This window comes from Scyliorhinus torazame, chromosome 1 (genome assembly GCF_047496885.1).
Source record: "Scyliorhinus torazame isolate Kashiwa2021f chromosome 1, sScyTor2.1, whole genome shotgun sequence".
Taxonomy (NCBI): Eukaryota; Metazoa; Chordata; class Chondrichthyes; order Carcharhiniformes; family Scyliorhinidae; genus Scyliorhinus; species Scyliorhinus torazame.
In genome coordinates, this window is record NC_092707.1 from 112,068,402 (window position 1) to 112,085,006 (window position 16,605).

Consider the following 16,605-nt stretch of genomic DNA (forward strand, 5'->3'; position numbering starts at 1 on the left):
TTGAACACGGGTGAGGTCCCGGAGGACTGGAGAATTGCTAATGTTGTCCCTTTGTTTCAGAAGGGTAGCAGGGATAATCCAGGGAATTATAGACCTGTGAGCTTGACGTCAGTGGTAGGCAAACTGTTGGAGAAGATACTGAGGGATAGGATCTATTCACATTTGGAAGAAAATAGACTTATCAGTGATAGGCAGCATGGTTTTGTGCAGGGAAGGTCATGTCTTACAAACCTAATAGAATTCTTTGAGGAAGTGACAACGTCAATTGATGAGGGAAGGGCTGTAGATGTCATATACATGGACTTCAGTAAGGCGTTTGATAAAGTTTCCCATGGCAGGTTGACAAATACATGAATAGGATAGGAATAAAGGAATACGGACCCCGGAAGTGTAGAAAAGTTTAGTGTAGACGGGCAGCATGGTTGGCGCATGCTTGGAGTGCTGAAGCACCTGTTCCTATGCTGTACTTTTCTTTGTTCTTTGTTCATTCCTGCCACTGTGAAACCCATGTCTCCGTAATGGCCACAACATTGTAGTTCCAAGTACTGATCCATGCTCTCTTATTCCTATATTTGCATCAGTATTCACCAAAGAGAAGGAATTGGTAGATGTTTATCTCTCTTATTCCTGACACTCGTTGCATTGAAACAGACACACTTTAATCCATCCCACTGAGCCCTATCAACTGTCTTATCCTTCCTCACAGACTCGCTGCAAACTATTTCTGCCTGTTTAACAGCTACCTTCTCCTCTGATCCATAGCTCTGCTTCCCATCCCCCTGCCAAACTAGTTTAAACCCTCCCAAAGAGCTCTAGCAAACCTGCCACCCAGGATATTGGTGCCCCTGCAGTTTAGGTGCATCCTGCCCTTCATGTACAGGTCCCACCTTCCCCAGAAGGTATCCCAATGATCTACATATCTGAAGCCTTCCCTCCTGCACCAGCCCTGTAGCCACGTGTTCAGCTGCACTCGCTCTCTGTTCCTTGCCTCACTAGCACGTGGCACTGGTAGCAATCCTGAGATTACTACTCTGCTGGTCCTGCTCTTTAGCTTCCAACCTAACTCCCTAAAATCACTTTTTAGATCCTCATCACTTTTCTTAGCTATGACTATGTGCACCACGACTTCTGGTTGCTCACCCTCCCCTTGAAGAATCCTGTAGACTCGATCGGAGACATCCCTGACCCTGGCATCCGGGAAGCAACATACCTTCCGGGAGTCTTGTTCACGATCACAGAATCTCCTATCTATTCCCCTAACCATTTCTTGTTCACGATCACAGAATCTCCTATCCATTCCCCTACCATTGAATATCCTATCACTATCACTTCTCCACTTCCCTTTTGAGCTACAGAGCCAGGCTCAGTGCCAGAAACCTGCCCGCTATGGCCTTCCCCCGATAGGTCGCTCACCCCAACAGCATCCAAAACGGTATACTTGTTTTGAAGGGGAACGGCCACGAGGGATCCCTGCACTGTCTGCCTGCTCCCTTTCCTTCCCCTGACTGTAACCCAGTCACTCTTGTCCTGAACCTTGGGTGTGGCTACCTCCTTGTAACTCCTCTCTATCACCCCCTCTGCCTCCTGGATGATCCGAAGTCCATCCAGCTCCAGTTCCCTCACGCGGTCTCCAAGGAGCTGGAATTGGGTGCACTTCCCGCAAGTGTAGTCAGTGGGGACACTTGTGGTGTCCCTCACCACCCACATCCTACAGGAGGAGCATGCAACTGCCCTAGCCTCCATCCCCTCTGATCTGAATTCCCAAAGAGATTTAAAAGGAAAATAAAATTAAAGATTAAACACCCATTAAGTCCTTAAAAAATATATATATATACTGCTGCTACTCTCTCAAGTGAACCCTCTAAAATTGGTGATTCTGCTGAATGATACAAATATAGCTTGCTGCCCCCTTAAAAAAAAAACTCTTACCTTGCAGAATGTAGCTGAGATTCTGCCCTATGAACCAGCTGGAACTCCCCCCTCCGACTCTGTTTCCAGTCAGCTGCACTCTTTGTAAACTCCCGGCTTCCCTCACGCTCTTAGAGGAAACGAAAGGAGCGCCTTGCTCCCTCCTCTCCAAACTCCCTCATGTCATCGAACTCCCACTTTAGCACTCTAATGCAGCCCAAAATCAGCACTGTAAGATGGCTCACTTCTGACATTAGCCTCTGAAAACTGGCTTAATCCGGTTATCTAATTAGCTAATTAACAAGCTGCAGCTGCAAGTAGAGCTTGAGTAAACTCTGTTTAAAGCTGGTTTAAAACTCACCTTCTTCTAACCCAAATAGCAACTTTTAAGTTAATTTACTAAATAAATAAAAGACTAGACTTTAGATAGAAATGAACTCTTCATATCCCTCAGTCACCGAACTCCCACTTTAGCACTCTAATGCAGCCCAAAGTCAGCACTGTAAGATTGTCCATTTTTATACTGTCTGACTCTAGCCTCTGAAAACTGGCTTAATCCAGTTATCTAATTAACTAATTCACAAGCTGCAGCTGCAAGTAAAGCCTGAGTAAACTCTGTTTAAAGCTGGTTTAAAACTCACCTTCTTCTAACCCAAACAGCAACTTTTAACAAGATATCATGTGGAATGAATTATATTTGCTGCAGACTGACATCTGTGATGTTGGGAACCTCCGGAGGAGACCGAGATGGATCATCCACTCGGCACTTCTGGCTGAAGATTATTGCGAATGCGTCACTCTTGTCTTTTGCACAAATTTGCTGGGCTCCTCCATCATTGAGGATAGGGATACTTGAGAAGCCTTCTCCTCAAGTGAGTTGTTTAATTGTCCACCACCCAGCTGGATGTGGCAGGACTGCAGAGCTTAGATTTGATGCGTTTGTTGTGGAATTGTTTAGCTCTGTCTATTACTTGCTGCTTATGTTGTTTGGCATGCACATAGTCCTATGTTGTAGCTTCACCAGGAGGTCACCTCATTTTTAGGTATGCCTGGTGTTGCTCCTGGCATGCTCTCCTGCACTCTCATTGAACCAGGGTTGATGCCCCTGGCTTGGTGCTGATGGTAGAATGCAGGATATACCCAGCCATGAGGTTGCAGATTGTGGTCGAATACAATTCTGCTGCTGCTGCTGATGACCCACAGCGTCTCATGGATGCCCAATCTTGAGTTGCTAGATCTGTTTGAAGTCTATCCCATCAGCACGATGGCAGTGCCAGACAACACACCGATGGAAGGTATCCTCGATGTGAAGATGGGACTTTATCTCTGATTTGTTATGTTCTCAGTGTAACTTAAGCGGCTTCCTTGTGGTGCACTTGACAAAGGAAGGTTCAGACGTGGAGATAACTTCAACACGTTTATTAAACTATTTACACTTCTATTACTGGGGTTCGACACTACTGCTAATCCCACTACAGCTACCCAGACTGACTAACCAGTTGCTGCAATCCACGTGGTGGGTGTAATATTGAATCAACCCCGTGTCTCTACTCACTGACTGTCTCCACTGGAAAGAGGCAGATCATGTGTGTGGTGTCCTTTATATATGGGTTGGTGTAATGCCCGCCTGTGGTGGTGTCACCTCTGTGTGTATCGTGAATGTCCATTGGTCGTGTCGTATCTAACTGATCAATTGGCTGAGTGTGTGTGTGTGTTGTCTCCGGTGCTCCCTCTAGTGTCTAGCTAGCCTACATGTATTTACATTGTTGCACATCACCACATCCCCCCTTTTTTATATGTTACATATTTTCTGTACACTTTGAGAAAATTGGACAAAGAACATGAGGTAATGTAAATACAAGTCATGGAAACAGTGATTAAACAATAAGTCCAAATCATTCGTGTGAGTCCAAAAACCATCAACCATCATGGTCAAATGTCTCTCTTGGTTATGAACGCCATCAACGTCCCTGTGCCACAGGAACCAAGAAGTGGGCAAATCACTTTGCTGTCTGATTTGGAGTCTTTTTTTTTCCAATGTTTGTGATGGTGCTGTTGGATGGCATCTTGTAGCTGATAAGGTGTTGACGTTGAAGAGGTACCATCAACAGTATCATTCAAGGTCACGGATGTGCCATATGTTGAAGTTGGATAAGACTGTACATACTGGTTCTGGCCACGTGCTGTGCAGGAAGGGTGATCCTGCTGAGAACCGTTGAAGCTTGTAGAATTGGAAACAGAATTTCTGCTCGCATAAATACTTGGTGATGGTGTGAAACTAGAACCTTGCATCTGATAGGAATTTGCCGTCTGGCCAGGTTGGGTGCAGCAAATCCTGGGCTGTAACTAAGGCATCCAGTCTATAGTGCAGATTGCGCTTGTGGTAGTCCTCCTTTGGTCTTGATTCCATTAGTGGGCAATCCGTAGTGCTGGCCTGTTTGAGAATATGCTGCATCGACTGCTTGCTGCTGCATGCCTGAATACTGGGTTTGTCCAGCATGAGCTGTCATTGGCTGCACTGCTGGTGTGGAAAAAATGTGTGGACATAGCTGTGGTGAAAATTGGTGTATTCCTCTTGGACTGTAGCCGCTGCTTGTTATTACTGACCCAGTGTAATTGTTAAGTGGTCCATCTCCTGTCGTTGTGGCATCTGCTGTCACCCTGAGTGTGCCATCACTGAGGTTGCGGCATTCCCTGTCTGGAGTAAAGTCCGGCTTACGTGAATCAGAGTCGGCGTTTGGTTGCTCCCCATCTGGAGTCTGGTCTGTTTTAACTGAGTCAGTGTTGGTTTGTTGATGCTCCCCATCCGGAATCTCAGCAGGTTCACTGGAGTCAGCTGAGTATTCTTGAAGCTGCACGTCTGGAGTCGGAACATGCAGGAATGCATCGACTTGTGAAGAGGTTCGAGCGAATGAGAGTGGGAGTATCATGGTGTCACCGGAGTCACCAGTGGTCTCACAGTGATCGTTGAGTGCCTCTGGACACACTAGCTGAGATCTGTCACTTTGCACATCTTGCATGGGAAGTGGGATGCTGTCGTCACTCGTCTCTCATACTGTGGGTAGAGCCTCAGTAGCTGCTTGTTGTTCACTTGGGTTGGGTAAATTGTCAGAGTCTTCATCTGGTGGTGCAAACAATGTGGGTGGACTGTCATTGTCTTGCTGTTGTCCTTCATTTGGGCTTGGACTGTCATCGTCGCTTTGTTCTTCACTGTAGCATGATAGACCGTCATGGTCGCCCTGCTGTGCACTGGAGCGTGGTAGACTGTCATAGTCTTCTTGCTGTTTTCTTGAGCATGGCAGACTTGTATCATCTGCCGCTTGTTGGTCAGAGGAGGTTGCTAGACCCTCATGGTCTTGTTCCTGCAAGGACTGCGCGTCGGAGTCTTACGTTGCTTCTATCGTGGAGGCTGTCCATGAGCTCCTTGGGGAGGCTTGTGACACTGGAGTTACATCTTGTGTGTGCAAGGACTGAGCTCTGGAGTCTTGCGTTTCTTCTATGGTGGAGTCTGTCCACAAGCTCAATGTGGAGGCTTGTGACACTGGAGTCACTTCTTGTTCATGTAAGGACTGCGGTGTGGAGTCTTGCGTGTCTTCTTTCGTAGAGTCGGGAACCCTGAGCGGTGCGTGTACCACGCTCTGTGTGGCAGCAGGCCGCTCTCTGTGGGCTTGTACCATTCTCTGTCGCTTGGTTTCAGGCTGCAGCATCATCCTGCACTCACGAATTGGGATGTCATATCTGCTGGGCTGAAGATCCTCAAATCCGAAGTCGTCGTCATCGGGGTCGTCAATGTGCAACACGTCTAGTTGCGGATTGGATTTGGTACTGGGATAGCCTCCCAAGGTGAAAGGTTCATCTGAGTCGTTGTCCTCTAGGACCATATCATCACTGTTTGCGTCGGAGCTGGCATTGGACTCGCGAGGTCCAGAGAAAATGTAACGGTCGGTATCGAAGTATTCAAGGTCGGAATCATCGGTTTGGGCATAGGTAACTGCTTGTTTCAGGGATCTTTGGAGGTTAATTTCATTTCCTGGTTCAATTTGAGGCATTGTGCTGTCATTCCAGGTGAAGGAAGGTTGTTTTATGGCTTTAAAAGATTTTTTCTTTGATTTGGGACGTTTCCCCTTTAAATGGGCGTGGTCCGGGGCCTCTGATGTCATGACGCATGTGACATCATACGTAGAAAGCGTTTGCGAACGCGCAAATCGCTGTTCCTGTACCGATGGCCGTATTTGTGATTGCACATGTGCGGCGTCTTGCGCATGCGCAAACGGACCTTCCCGTTCTGTGCGCTTCTCGCGCAAGTGCAGTCCCTTTAGAAATATGGCCGCCGATCAAAATTGTTCTCTGCTCCGGGATTTCGGCCTTGAGGTGAGTACTGCCGCTTCTCTTACCTTTTCTTGCTGGTTGGAGTGTGCCTTCCTCACAGCATTTGCCGAATTTGTCCAGGACTGCCTGGAAGTCGCTCCTGTTTTGCCCCTTGGAGAACTTGAATTTTTAAAAGATTTCTACTGCTCTGGCACCGGCGATGGTGAGCAGAAGCTCTCTCTTTTCAGCATCGGCCACGTCTTCTAGTTCGGCTGCTACCAGGAAGATTTCAAACATTTGCCGCAATGTCCGCCAGTTTTCGCGGAGATCGCCGTGGCACTGGAGCTGTTGCGGAACCCGGATCTCGAACATTCTGCCTGGGTATCGTCGCTGGTTGTCACTGTACGCTGAGGTATGGCTATATGGATTGAAACAGTTCACTCTGGTGCCATGATTTGTTATGTTCTCGGTGTAACATAAGCGGCTTCCTTGTGGTGCACTTGACAAAGGAAGATTTAGACGTGGAGATAACTTCAACACGTTTATTAAACTATTTACACTTCTATTACTCGGGTTCGACACTACTGCTAATCCTACTACAGCTGGTGTCCTTTATATATGGGTTGGTGTAATGTTCTCCTGTGGTGGTGTCACCTCTGTGTGCATCGTGAATGTCCATTGGTCGTGTCCTATCTAACTGATCAATTGGCTGAGTGTGTGTGATGTCTCCGGTGCTCCCTCTAGCGTCTAGCTAGCCTACATGTATTTACATTGATGCACATCACCACAATCTCCACACGGACGGTGTGGTGTTTACTTATACTGATACCGTCATGGACAGATGGGGCTGCGGCAGGTAGGTTGGTGAGGTCAAATATTTTTCCCTCTTGCTGGTTCCTGACCACCTGCTGCAGTCACAGTTGAGCAGCTGTGTCCTTTAGGACCCGGCCAGCTTGGTCTGTGGTAGCCAGGTCACCGAGCCACTCTTGGTGATGGACATTGAAGTCTCCCACCCAGAGTATATTCTGCGCACTTGCCACCCTCAGTGGTATTTAACATGGGGAAGCATTGATTCATCAGCTGATGGTGGCTGGTACATGGTATTCAGCAGGAGGTTTCCTTGCCCAAGTTTAACCTGAAGTCATGAGATCGCATGGGGTTCAGAGTTGAGGACTCCCAGAGCAACTCCCTCCCGATCGCAAAGCACTGTGCCATCACGTCTACTGGGTCTGTCCTGTTGGTGAGACAGGACATACCCAGGGTTTGTGATGGTGGTGTCTGGAACATTATCTAGAAGGTATGATTCCGTGAGTATGACTCGGTCAGGCTGTTGCTTGACTGGACTGTGAGACAGCTCTCCCAACTTTGGCACAAGCCCCCAGATGTTAGCAAGGGGGACTTTGCAGGATCGCTGGGTTACCGTTATCGTTTCTGGTGCCTTGGTCGACGCCGGTGGTCCATCCGGTTTTATTCATTTTTTGTGTTTTCGTAGCGGTTGAATATAACTGAGTGGCTTGCTAGGCCAGTTCAGAAGGCATTTATAAGTCAACCACATTGCTGGAGTCACATGAGGCCAGACCAAGTCAGGATGGCAGATTTCCTTCCCTAAAGGTCATGAGTGAACCAGATGTTTTTTTTAAACAACAATTGACAATGGTTTCATGGTCATCTTCAGATTTTTAATTGAGTGGTGGGATTCGAACCCAGGTCCCCAGGTAGTTACCCTGGGTTTCTGGATTACTAGTCCCGTGCCAATACCACGACACCTCCGCCTCCCCAGCTCAGGGATCGTAGATATATTTTGGAACAAGGGACACCTGCTACTTTAACTGTGTGTGTTTACTAATTCATATATCTAATTGTCTTAGCATAGTCATGTCCTATCCATGTGTATTTGTCTTTTCTGAAATTAATAAATAGCCTTTAATAATTGTTACATGACGACTGGACTGTTAATTCTCACAGGGGTTTCACTTGACTCCTCACACCATTCCAAAATCAAAACTGTACACCCCTACGAACCGGTGTTCCAAGTTGGAATATCCTCGCAGATAACTGTTTGTGACAAAGTGTCAGGCCATGGAAGGAATGGGTGACTGCCAGGCAGGCTAAGACAATCAGGCAGGTGGCCCCTAAGTCTATCCCGCTTGCTCATCGATTTTCCATTTTGGAAGCTGATGAGGGCAATGGCTCCTCTGGAGAGTGTAGCCAGATCCAATCCTGTGACACCATAGGCAGCTCAGCTGCACACGGGAAGAATGGAAGAACAATTGTGTTCAGGAATTCCATTGTCAGGGGATCAGGCAGAATGTCTCTGCGGCAGTAAATGTGACTCCAGGATGGTGGGTTGCCTCTCTGGTAATAGTGGCAACAATATCATCCTTCAAGAGAGGGTGATCAGTCAGAAGTCATGGTTTATATTGCCGTAGGTCGGAAGAGGGATGAGGCTCTGAAAGCATATTTGAGGGAGTTGGGATGGAAATTAAAAAGCAAACCACTTGAGGCAGGACCTTGGGATTACTCCCAGTTCCATTTGCTCATAAGCATAGGAATAAGAGGATTGGTTGATTAAATACTTGGCTGGAGAAATGGTGTAGGAGGGCAGGCATCAAATTTCTGAGGCATTGGGACCGGTTCTGGAGCAGGTGGAACCTGTAGAAACTGGACAGGTTACATCTAAACAGGACTGGCACTGAAATGCTCGCAGGGAATTGGGTATGGTGTAATTGCCATTATGGAAATGTGGCTGCCTGGTGACAAGACTGGGATCTGAATATTCAAGGGTATTTGGCGTTTAGGAAGGATCTACAAGGAAGGAAGGAAAGGAGGTGGAGATGTGCTGATACGAAGGGATGGGATCAGTGCAGCAGTAAGGGAGGATCTCAGATAGGAAAAACAATGTGTGAAATCTGTTTGGATCGAGCTAGGAAACAGCAAAGGGCAGTAGACATTGGTTGGGGTTGTTTATCGGCGACCGAATAACAATAGTGATGTTGGTTAGAGTATTAATCAGGAGATGAGAGAAGCTTGGGGCATGGGCAATACTGTGGTCATGGGTGACTTCAATCTGCACAGACTGGTTAAACCATTAATGCTGAGGAAGACGAGTTTTTGGGTTGTGTTAGGGATGGGTTTTTGGAGCAGTTTGTTGAGGAGCCAACTGAGGACAGGCTTTCTAGATCTAGTATTATGATGAAAAAGGGCTAATTAATAACCTAGTTGTAAAATAACCTTTCGGGATGACTCATCACAATATGAGGGAGTGCAGGAAAGGTTCACTAGACTAATTCCTGGGATGGCAAGACTGTACGAGAGATTGAATTGGTTAGGAATGTATTCGCTGGAGTTCAGAAGAATGAGGGGAGATCTCTTCGAAACCTATAAAATTCTAACAGGACTGAAGAGGGTAGATGTAGGAAAGATGTTTCTGATGATGGGTGTGTCCAGAACCAGGGGGGCACAGTCTGAGGATATGGGGTAGACCATTTAGGACAGAGATGAGGAGAAATTTCTTGACCCAGAGAGTGGTGAGCCTGTGGAATTCGTTACCACAAGTAGTTGAGTCCAAAACATTGTATGGTTTCAAGAAGCAATTAGATATAGCACTTAGGGCGAAGGGGATCATAGAATATGGTGGAAAGCGAGATTAGGCTATTGAGTTGGATGATCAGCCATGATCATAATGGACGGCTGAGTGGGCTTGAAGGGCCAAATGGTCTCCTCCTGCTCCTATATTTTCTATTTCTATGATAGAATTTTACATTATGTTTGAAAGTGAGGAAGTTCAATCTGAAGCCAAGTTGAATAAAGGAAACTATGAAGACATGAGGGACAAATTGGCTCCGTGAATACATTAAAATTTATTACTGTGCATAGGCAATGGATGGTTTCAAATAACTATTACACAGCATACAGCACTTACACATTCCTGACGGGTGCATAATCCCCCACAAAAGCCAGTCAGCCATGGTTGATTAAGTTTTTAAAAAATGTTTTTTTTTTTTTTTTTTAAGAGAACCCAATTCTTTTTTTTCTCCAATTAAAGGACAATTTAGCTTGGCAAAAGATGCAGGTGGAAAATGAGGAACAATTTTTTTTATATACAGTGAATGGCACAGAAGGAAGCCATTTAGCCCACCTCCAAAGGAATAAAGGTTAAGTGAGTGGGGAATAAGGTGACAGAGAGAATAATGCAGAAATATGAGATTATTCACTGTGGTAGATATTATAGAAAATCAAAATGTTTTTTTTTTTAAAACATACATTTTATTGAGGTATTTCTTTGGCACTGTAACAGCAACAAGATAAACAATGTACATAAAAAGGAAAATATTAACAGTGCAAATACCACCTCCCTCTCCCACAGGTCCCACCATTACTTAACCCCCTAATCTACACTAGCCCAACCCCCCCCCCCTTCTTAACTCTCTGCAAAGTCGACAACGAATGGTTCCACCTCCGGGCGAACTCTAACAGTGACCCTCTCATGGCGAATTTAATTTTCTCTGGGCAGAGGAAGCCAGCCATGTCCGATAGCCAGGTCTCCGATTTCGGGGGCTTCGAGTCCCTCCATGCTAGTAATATCCGCCTCCGGGCTACCAGGGAAGCAAAGGCCAGAACGTCTGTCTCTTTCTCCTCCTGGATTCCCGGATCCTGCAACACCCGAAAATCGCCACCTCTGGACTCAATGCCACCCTTGTATTTAATACCTTGGACATGATGTCAGCAAACCCCTGCCAAAATCCCCTCAGTTTTGGACATGCCCAGAACATGTGGACATGGTTCGCTGCCCTCCCCCCGCACATTTCACACCTGTCCTCCACCCCAAAGAATCTGCTCATCCGGGCCACTGTCATGTGAGCCCAGTGAACGACCTTAAATTGGATCAGGCTGAGCCTGGCACACGTCGCGATCGCGTTGACCCTACTCAACGCGTCCGCCCAAAGGCCCTCCTCTATCTCTCCTCCCAGCTTCTCCTCCCACTTTTGCTTCAGCTCCTCGGTCTGCGTCTCCTCCGATCCCATAAGCTCTTTATATATGTCCGAAACAAAGCAAGAGGGTAGCCAGGGAAAGAGTTGGCCCACTGAAGGATAGGCAAGGGAATCTATGTGTGGAGCCAGAGGAAATGGGCGAGGTACTAAATGAATACTTTGCATCAGTATTCACCAAAGAGAAGAAATTGGTAGATGTTGAGTCTGGAGTAGGGTGTGTAGATAGCCTGGGTCACATTGAGATCCAAAAAGACAAGGCGTTGGGTGTCTTAAAAAATATTAAGGTAGATAAGTCCCCAGGGCCTGATGGGATCTACCCCAGAATACTGAAGGAGGCTGGAGAGAAAATTGCTGAGGCCTTGACAGAAATCTTTGGATCCTCACTGTCTTCAGGTGATGTCCCGGAGGACTGGAGAATAGCCAATGTTGTTCCTCTGTTTAAGAAGGGTAGCAAGGATAATCCAGGGAACTACAGGCCGGTGAGCCTTACTTCAGTGGTAGGGAAATTACTGGAGAGAATTCTTCGAGACAGGATCTACTCCCATTTGGAAGCAAATGGACGTATTAGTGAGAGGCAGCATGGTTTTGTGAAGGGGAGGTCGTGTCTCACCAACTTGATAGAGTTTTTCGAGGAGGTCACAAAGATGATTGATGCAGGTAGGGCAGTGGATGTTGTCTACATGGACTTCAGTAAGGCCTTTGACAAGGTCCCTCATGGTAGACTAGTACAAAAGGTGAAGTCACACGGGATCAGGGGTGAGCTGGCAAGGTGGATACAGAACTGGCTAGGTCATAGAAGGCAGAGAGTAGCAATGGAAGGATGCTTTTCTAATTGGAGGGCTGTGACCAGTGGTGTTCCACAGGGATCAGTGCTGGGACTGTTGCTGTTCATAGTATATATAAATGATTTGGAGGAAACGGCACGGGCTTGGAGGGCCAAAGGGCCTGTTCCTGTGCTGTACATTTCTTTGTTCTTTGAAAATGTAACTGGTCTGATTAGTAAGTTTGCAGACGACACAAAGGTTGGTGGAATTGCAGATAGCGATGAGGACTGTCAGAGGATACAGCAGGATTTAGATTGTTTGGAGACTTGGGCGGAGAGATGGCAGATGGGAGTTTAATCCGGACAAATGTGAGGTAATGCATTTTGGAAAGTCTAATGCAGGTAGGGAATATAGAGTGAATGGTAGAACCCTCAAGAGTATTGAAAGTCAAAGAGATCTAGGAGTACAGGTCCACAGGTCACTGAAAGGGGCAACACAGGTGGAGAAGGTAGTCAAGAAGGCATACGGCATGCTTGCCTTCATTGGCCGGGGCATTGAGTATAAGAATTGGCAAGTCATGTTGCAGCTGTATAGAACCTTAGTTAGGCCACACTTGGAGTATAGTGTTCAATTCTGGTCGCCACACTACCAGAAGGATGTGGAGGCTTTAGAGAGGGTGCAGAAGAGATTCACCAGAATGTTGCCTGGTATGGAGGGCATTAGCTATGAGGAGCGGTTGAATAAACTCGGTTTGTTCTCACTGGAACGAAGGAGGTCGAGGGGCGACCTGATAGAGGTCTACAAAATTATGAGGGGCATAGACAGAGTGGATAGTCAGAGGCTTTTCCCCGGGGTAGAGGGGTCAATTACTAGGGGGCATAGGTTTAAGGTGAGAGGGGCAAGGTTTAAAGTAGATGTACGAGGCAAGTGTTTTTACGCAGAGGGTAGTGGGTGCCTGGAACTCGCTACCGGAGGAGGCGGTGGAAGCAGGGACGATAGTGACATTTAAGGGGCATCTTGACAAATACATGAATAGGATGGGAATAGAGGGATACGGACCCAGGAAGTGTAGAAGATTGTAGTTTAGTCGGACAGCATGGTCGGCACGGGCTTGGAGGGCCGAAGGGCCTGTTCCTGTGCTGTACATTTCTTTGTTCTTTGAAACTCTCCCTTCTCCTATCCATCCTCTAGAAACCACCCTAACCTGAATCCCCCTTAGCGGCAGGAGTGGGAAGGTTGGTACTTGCCTCCGCAGAAAGTCCTGCAGATATCGAAACTCATTTCCCCCCGCCAGTGTAAACTTCTCCTCCAGCGCCCTCATACTCGGGAAGCTCCCTTCTATAAACAAGTCTCCCATCCTCTCGATCCCCGCTCTCCACCAAATTCGGAACCCCCCAGTTCATCCTCCCCGGGGCAAACGGGTGATTACTGCAGATTGGGGACCAGACCGATGCCCCCTCTGCTCCCACGTCTCCGCCACTGCCCCCAGACTCTCAGGGCCGCCACCACCACTGGACTGGAGTACCCCGCCGGCGGGAACGGCAGAGGCGCCGTTACCAACGCCCTCAGACTTGTGCCCTTACAAGAAGCCGCCTCCATACGCACCCATGCAGACTCTTCCCCCCCCCCCCCCCCCTAGCCACCTCCCCACCATTAGCCGCCCAGTAATAATTGCTGAAATTCGGCAGCACCAGCCCACCATCTCCACCCCCCCACACCGCTCGAGCATTGCCCTCTTCACTCGCAGGGACATGCCCCCCCTCCCCCCCCCCCCCACACAAAGCCCGCAATAACTTTGTTGACCCGCTTAATAAAGGACTGCGGGATGAAGATGGGGAGACATTGGAAAACAAATAGGAATCTCGGAAGGACCGTCATTTTTACCCTTTGAACTCTGCCCGCCAGAGACAACTGGAGTGCACCCCATCTCCGGAAATCCTCCTTTATCTGATCCACCAACCGTGCCAAGTTCAATTTATGTAGCCTGTCCCAGTCCCTCGCCACTTGGATACCTAGGTACCTGAAACTGTCCCCTACCACTCTGAATGGCAGTTCCCCCAGTCGCCTCTCCTGACCCCTTGCCTGGACCACAAACATCTCGCTCTTCCCCATATTAAGCTTATACCCCGAAAAGCGGCCGAATTCCCCTAAAATTCCTATAATTACTTCCATCCCTCCATTGGATCTGAAACGTACAAAAGCAGTCACCCGCATACAGCGAGACTGTGCTCCAACCGCCCCCCCCGGACCAGCCCCTCGAGGCCCTCAGAGCAATTGCCAGCACAAACAGCAGTGGGGCGAGGGAGCATGCCTGTCTTGTCCCCCGGTGCAGTCTAAAATAGTCCGAAGTCATCCTGTTCGTCCGTACACTTGCCACCGGAGTCTGATACAGCAACCTAACCCAGTCAATAAAGCCCCTCCCAAATCCGAACTGCTCCAGCACCTCCCATAAATAACCCCTCAACCTGGTCAAAAGCTTTCTCCACATTCATCGCGACCACCCCCTCCACCTCCCTGCTCTCCGGGGAGCACCATGATCACGTTTAACAGCCTTCTTACATTGTCCACCAGCTGGCTGCCCTTAAAAACCTCCATCTGATCCTCCACAATAATGTCCGATACACAGTCCTCAATCTGGGAGGACATTTTGGCCAGCAGTTTGCAGTCTACGTTCAACAGGGAAATCGGCCTGCAAGACCCACATAGCTCCGGGTCCTTGTCCCGTTTCAGGATAAGCGAAATTGTGGCCTGTGACATCGTCTAGGGCAGAACCCCTCTTTCCCTAGCCTCGTTAAACACCTTCAACAGGACCGGTCCCAATATCCCGAAGAACTTTTTATAGAACTCAACTGGGTACCCATTCGGTCCCAGGGCCTTACCCGACTGCATGGCCTTCAAACCCTCCAACCCGATTGGGGCCCACAGCCCTTCTACCAGCTCCCCGTCCACCTTTGGGAACGCCAGCCCATCCAGGAAGTGCCTCAACCCCTCCGGCCCCGCAGGGGGTTCCGACCTATACAACCTGTTGTAAAAGTACAGAAGGCCTTACTCACCCCTGCCGAGTCCCCAACTAAGCTCCCATCCCAGTCAATAACTTTCCCTATTTCTCTAGCTGCCTCCCTCTTTCTGAGCTGCTGTGCAAGCATACTGCTGGCCTTCTAACTATGCTCGTATATCGCCCCCCTCGCCTTTCTGAGCAGTTCCACTGCCCTCCCTGTGGTTAACAAGCGAAATTCCGCCTGTAGCCTCCGCCGTTTACTTAAAAGCCCTGCCTCTGGAGCCTCCACATACATCCTGTCGACTTTTAGAATCTCTTTTACCAGTCGGTCCGTCTCTGCCCTATCCATCCTGTCCCTGTGAGCCCTGATCAAAATCAGCTCTCCTCTCACCACTGCCTTCAGCGCTTCCCAGACCCCCGCTGCGGAGACCTTCTCATATCATTCACCTGCAGGTAGTTCAACATACAATTCCTCAGCCTCTTGCACACCGCTTTGTCCGCCAGTAGCCCTACCTTCAACCTCCATTGCAGGCGCTGCTTTCTATCCATACTAACCTGCAGGTCAACCCAGTGCGGAGCATGGTCAGCGATTGTAATGGCGGAGTACCCGGTGTCCACACCCCTGCCAGTAGGGCCCTACCCAAGACAAAGAAGTTGATCCGAGAGTACACCTTATGTACGTGGGAGTAAAAAGAAAACTCCTTCGCCCTCGGCTGCCTAAATCTCCACGGATCCCCCCCCCCCCCCCCCCCACCACCACCAATCTGTTCCATGAACCCTTTCATCTCCTTTGCCATTGCTGGCACCTTGCCCGTTCTCGAGCATAACCGATCCAGGCCGGGATCAATAACTGTATTAATGTCCCCTCTCATGATCAGCTTGTGCAAGTCCAAATCCGGAATCTTCCCTAGCACACTCTTTATAAATTCCCCGTCATCCCAATTTGGCGCATATACATTAACCAGAACTATCTTCATCCCTTGCAGCTTACCACTGACCATGATATATTCACCTCCCACATCCGAGACTATTCTACCCATCTCAAATGTCACCTGCTTATTAATCAAGATCACAACCCCTCTAGTCTTTGTATCCAGCCCAGAGTGGAAAACCCGACTAATCCAGCCTTTCCTCAACCTGACCTGGTCCACTACTCCAAGGTGCGTCCCCAGCAACATTACCATGTCCGCCTTCAGTCCCCTCAGGTGCGCAAACACACGTGCCCGCTTTACCGGCCCATTTAGCACTCGAACATTCCAGGTGATCAGACTAGTTGGAGAGCAAAGTGCCCCCCCCCCCCGCTGTTGATCAGCCATCCCCTTTCTTGGGCCTGCCTCCAGCCCCTGCGCCGCACCACCTCCAGCCCACCCCACGACGGCCCCCACACCCAACCTCCTCACTGTCCCTCCACCGAAGTCGCTCCCTCATCAGCAGTACCGACCCCCCCCCAGCAACACTACTCCACCCACCTAGTAAACTAAACATATGCACCCCCCCCCCCACTGTGCTTCAGTGAGCTAGCTCACCCAGCTAGCTTGGTGGCCCCTGCCCCCGAACAGCAAGAAAACACAAAAACAAAAGCACCACACACCGAAACTCAAACAGGCACGTCTCCATCCCACAAAAGTGCACATCA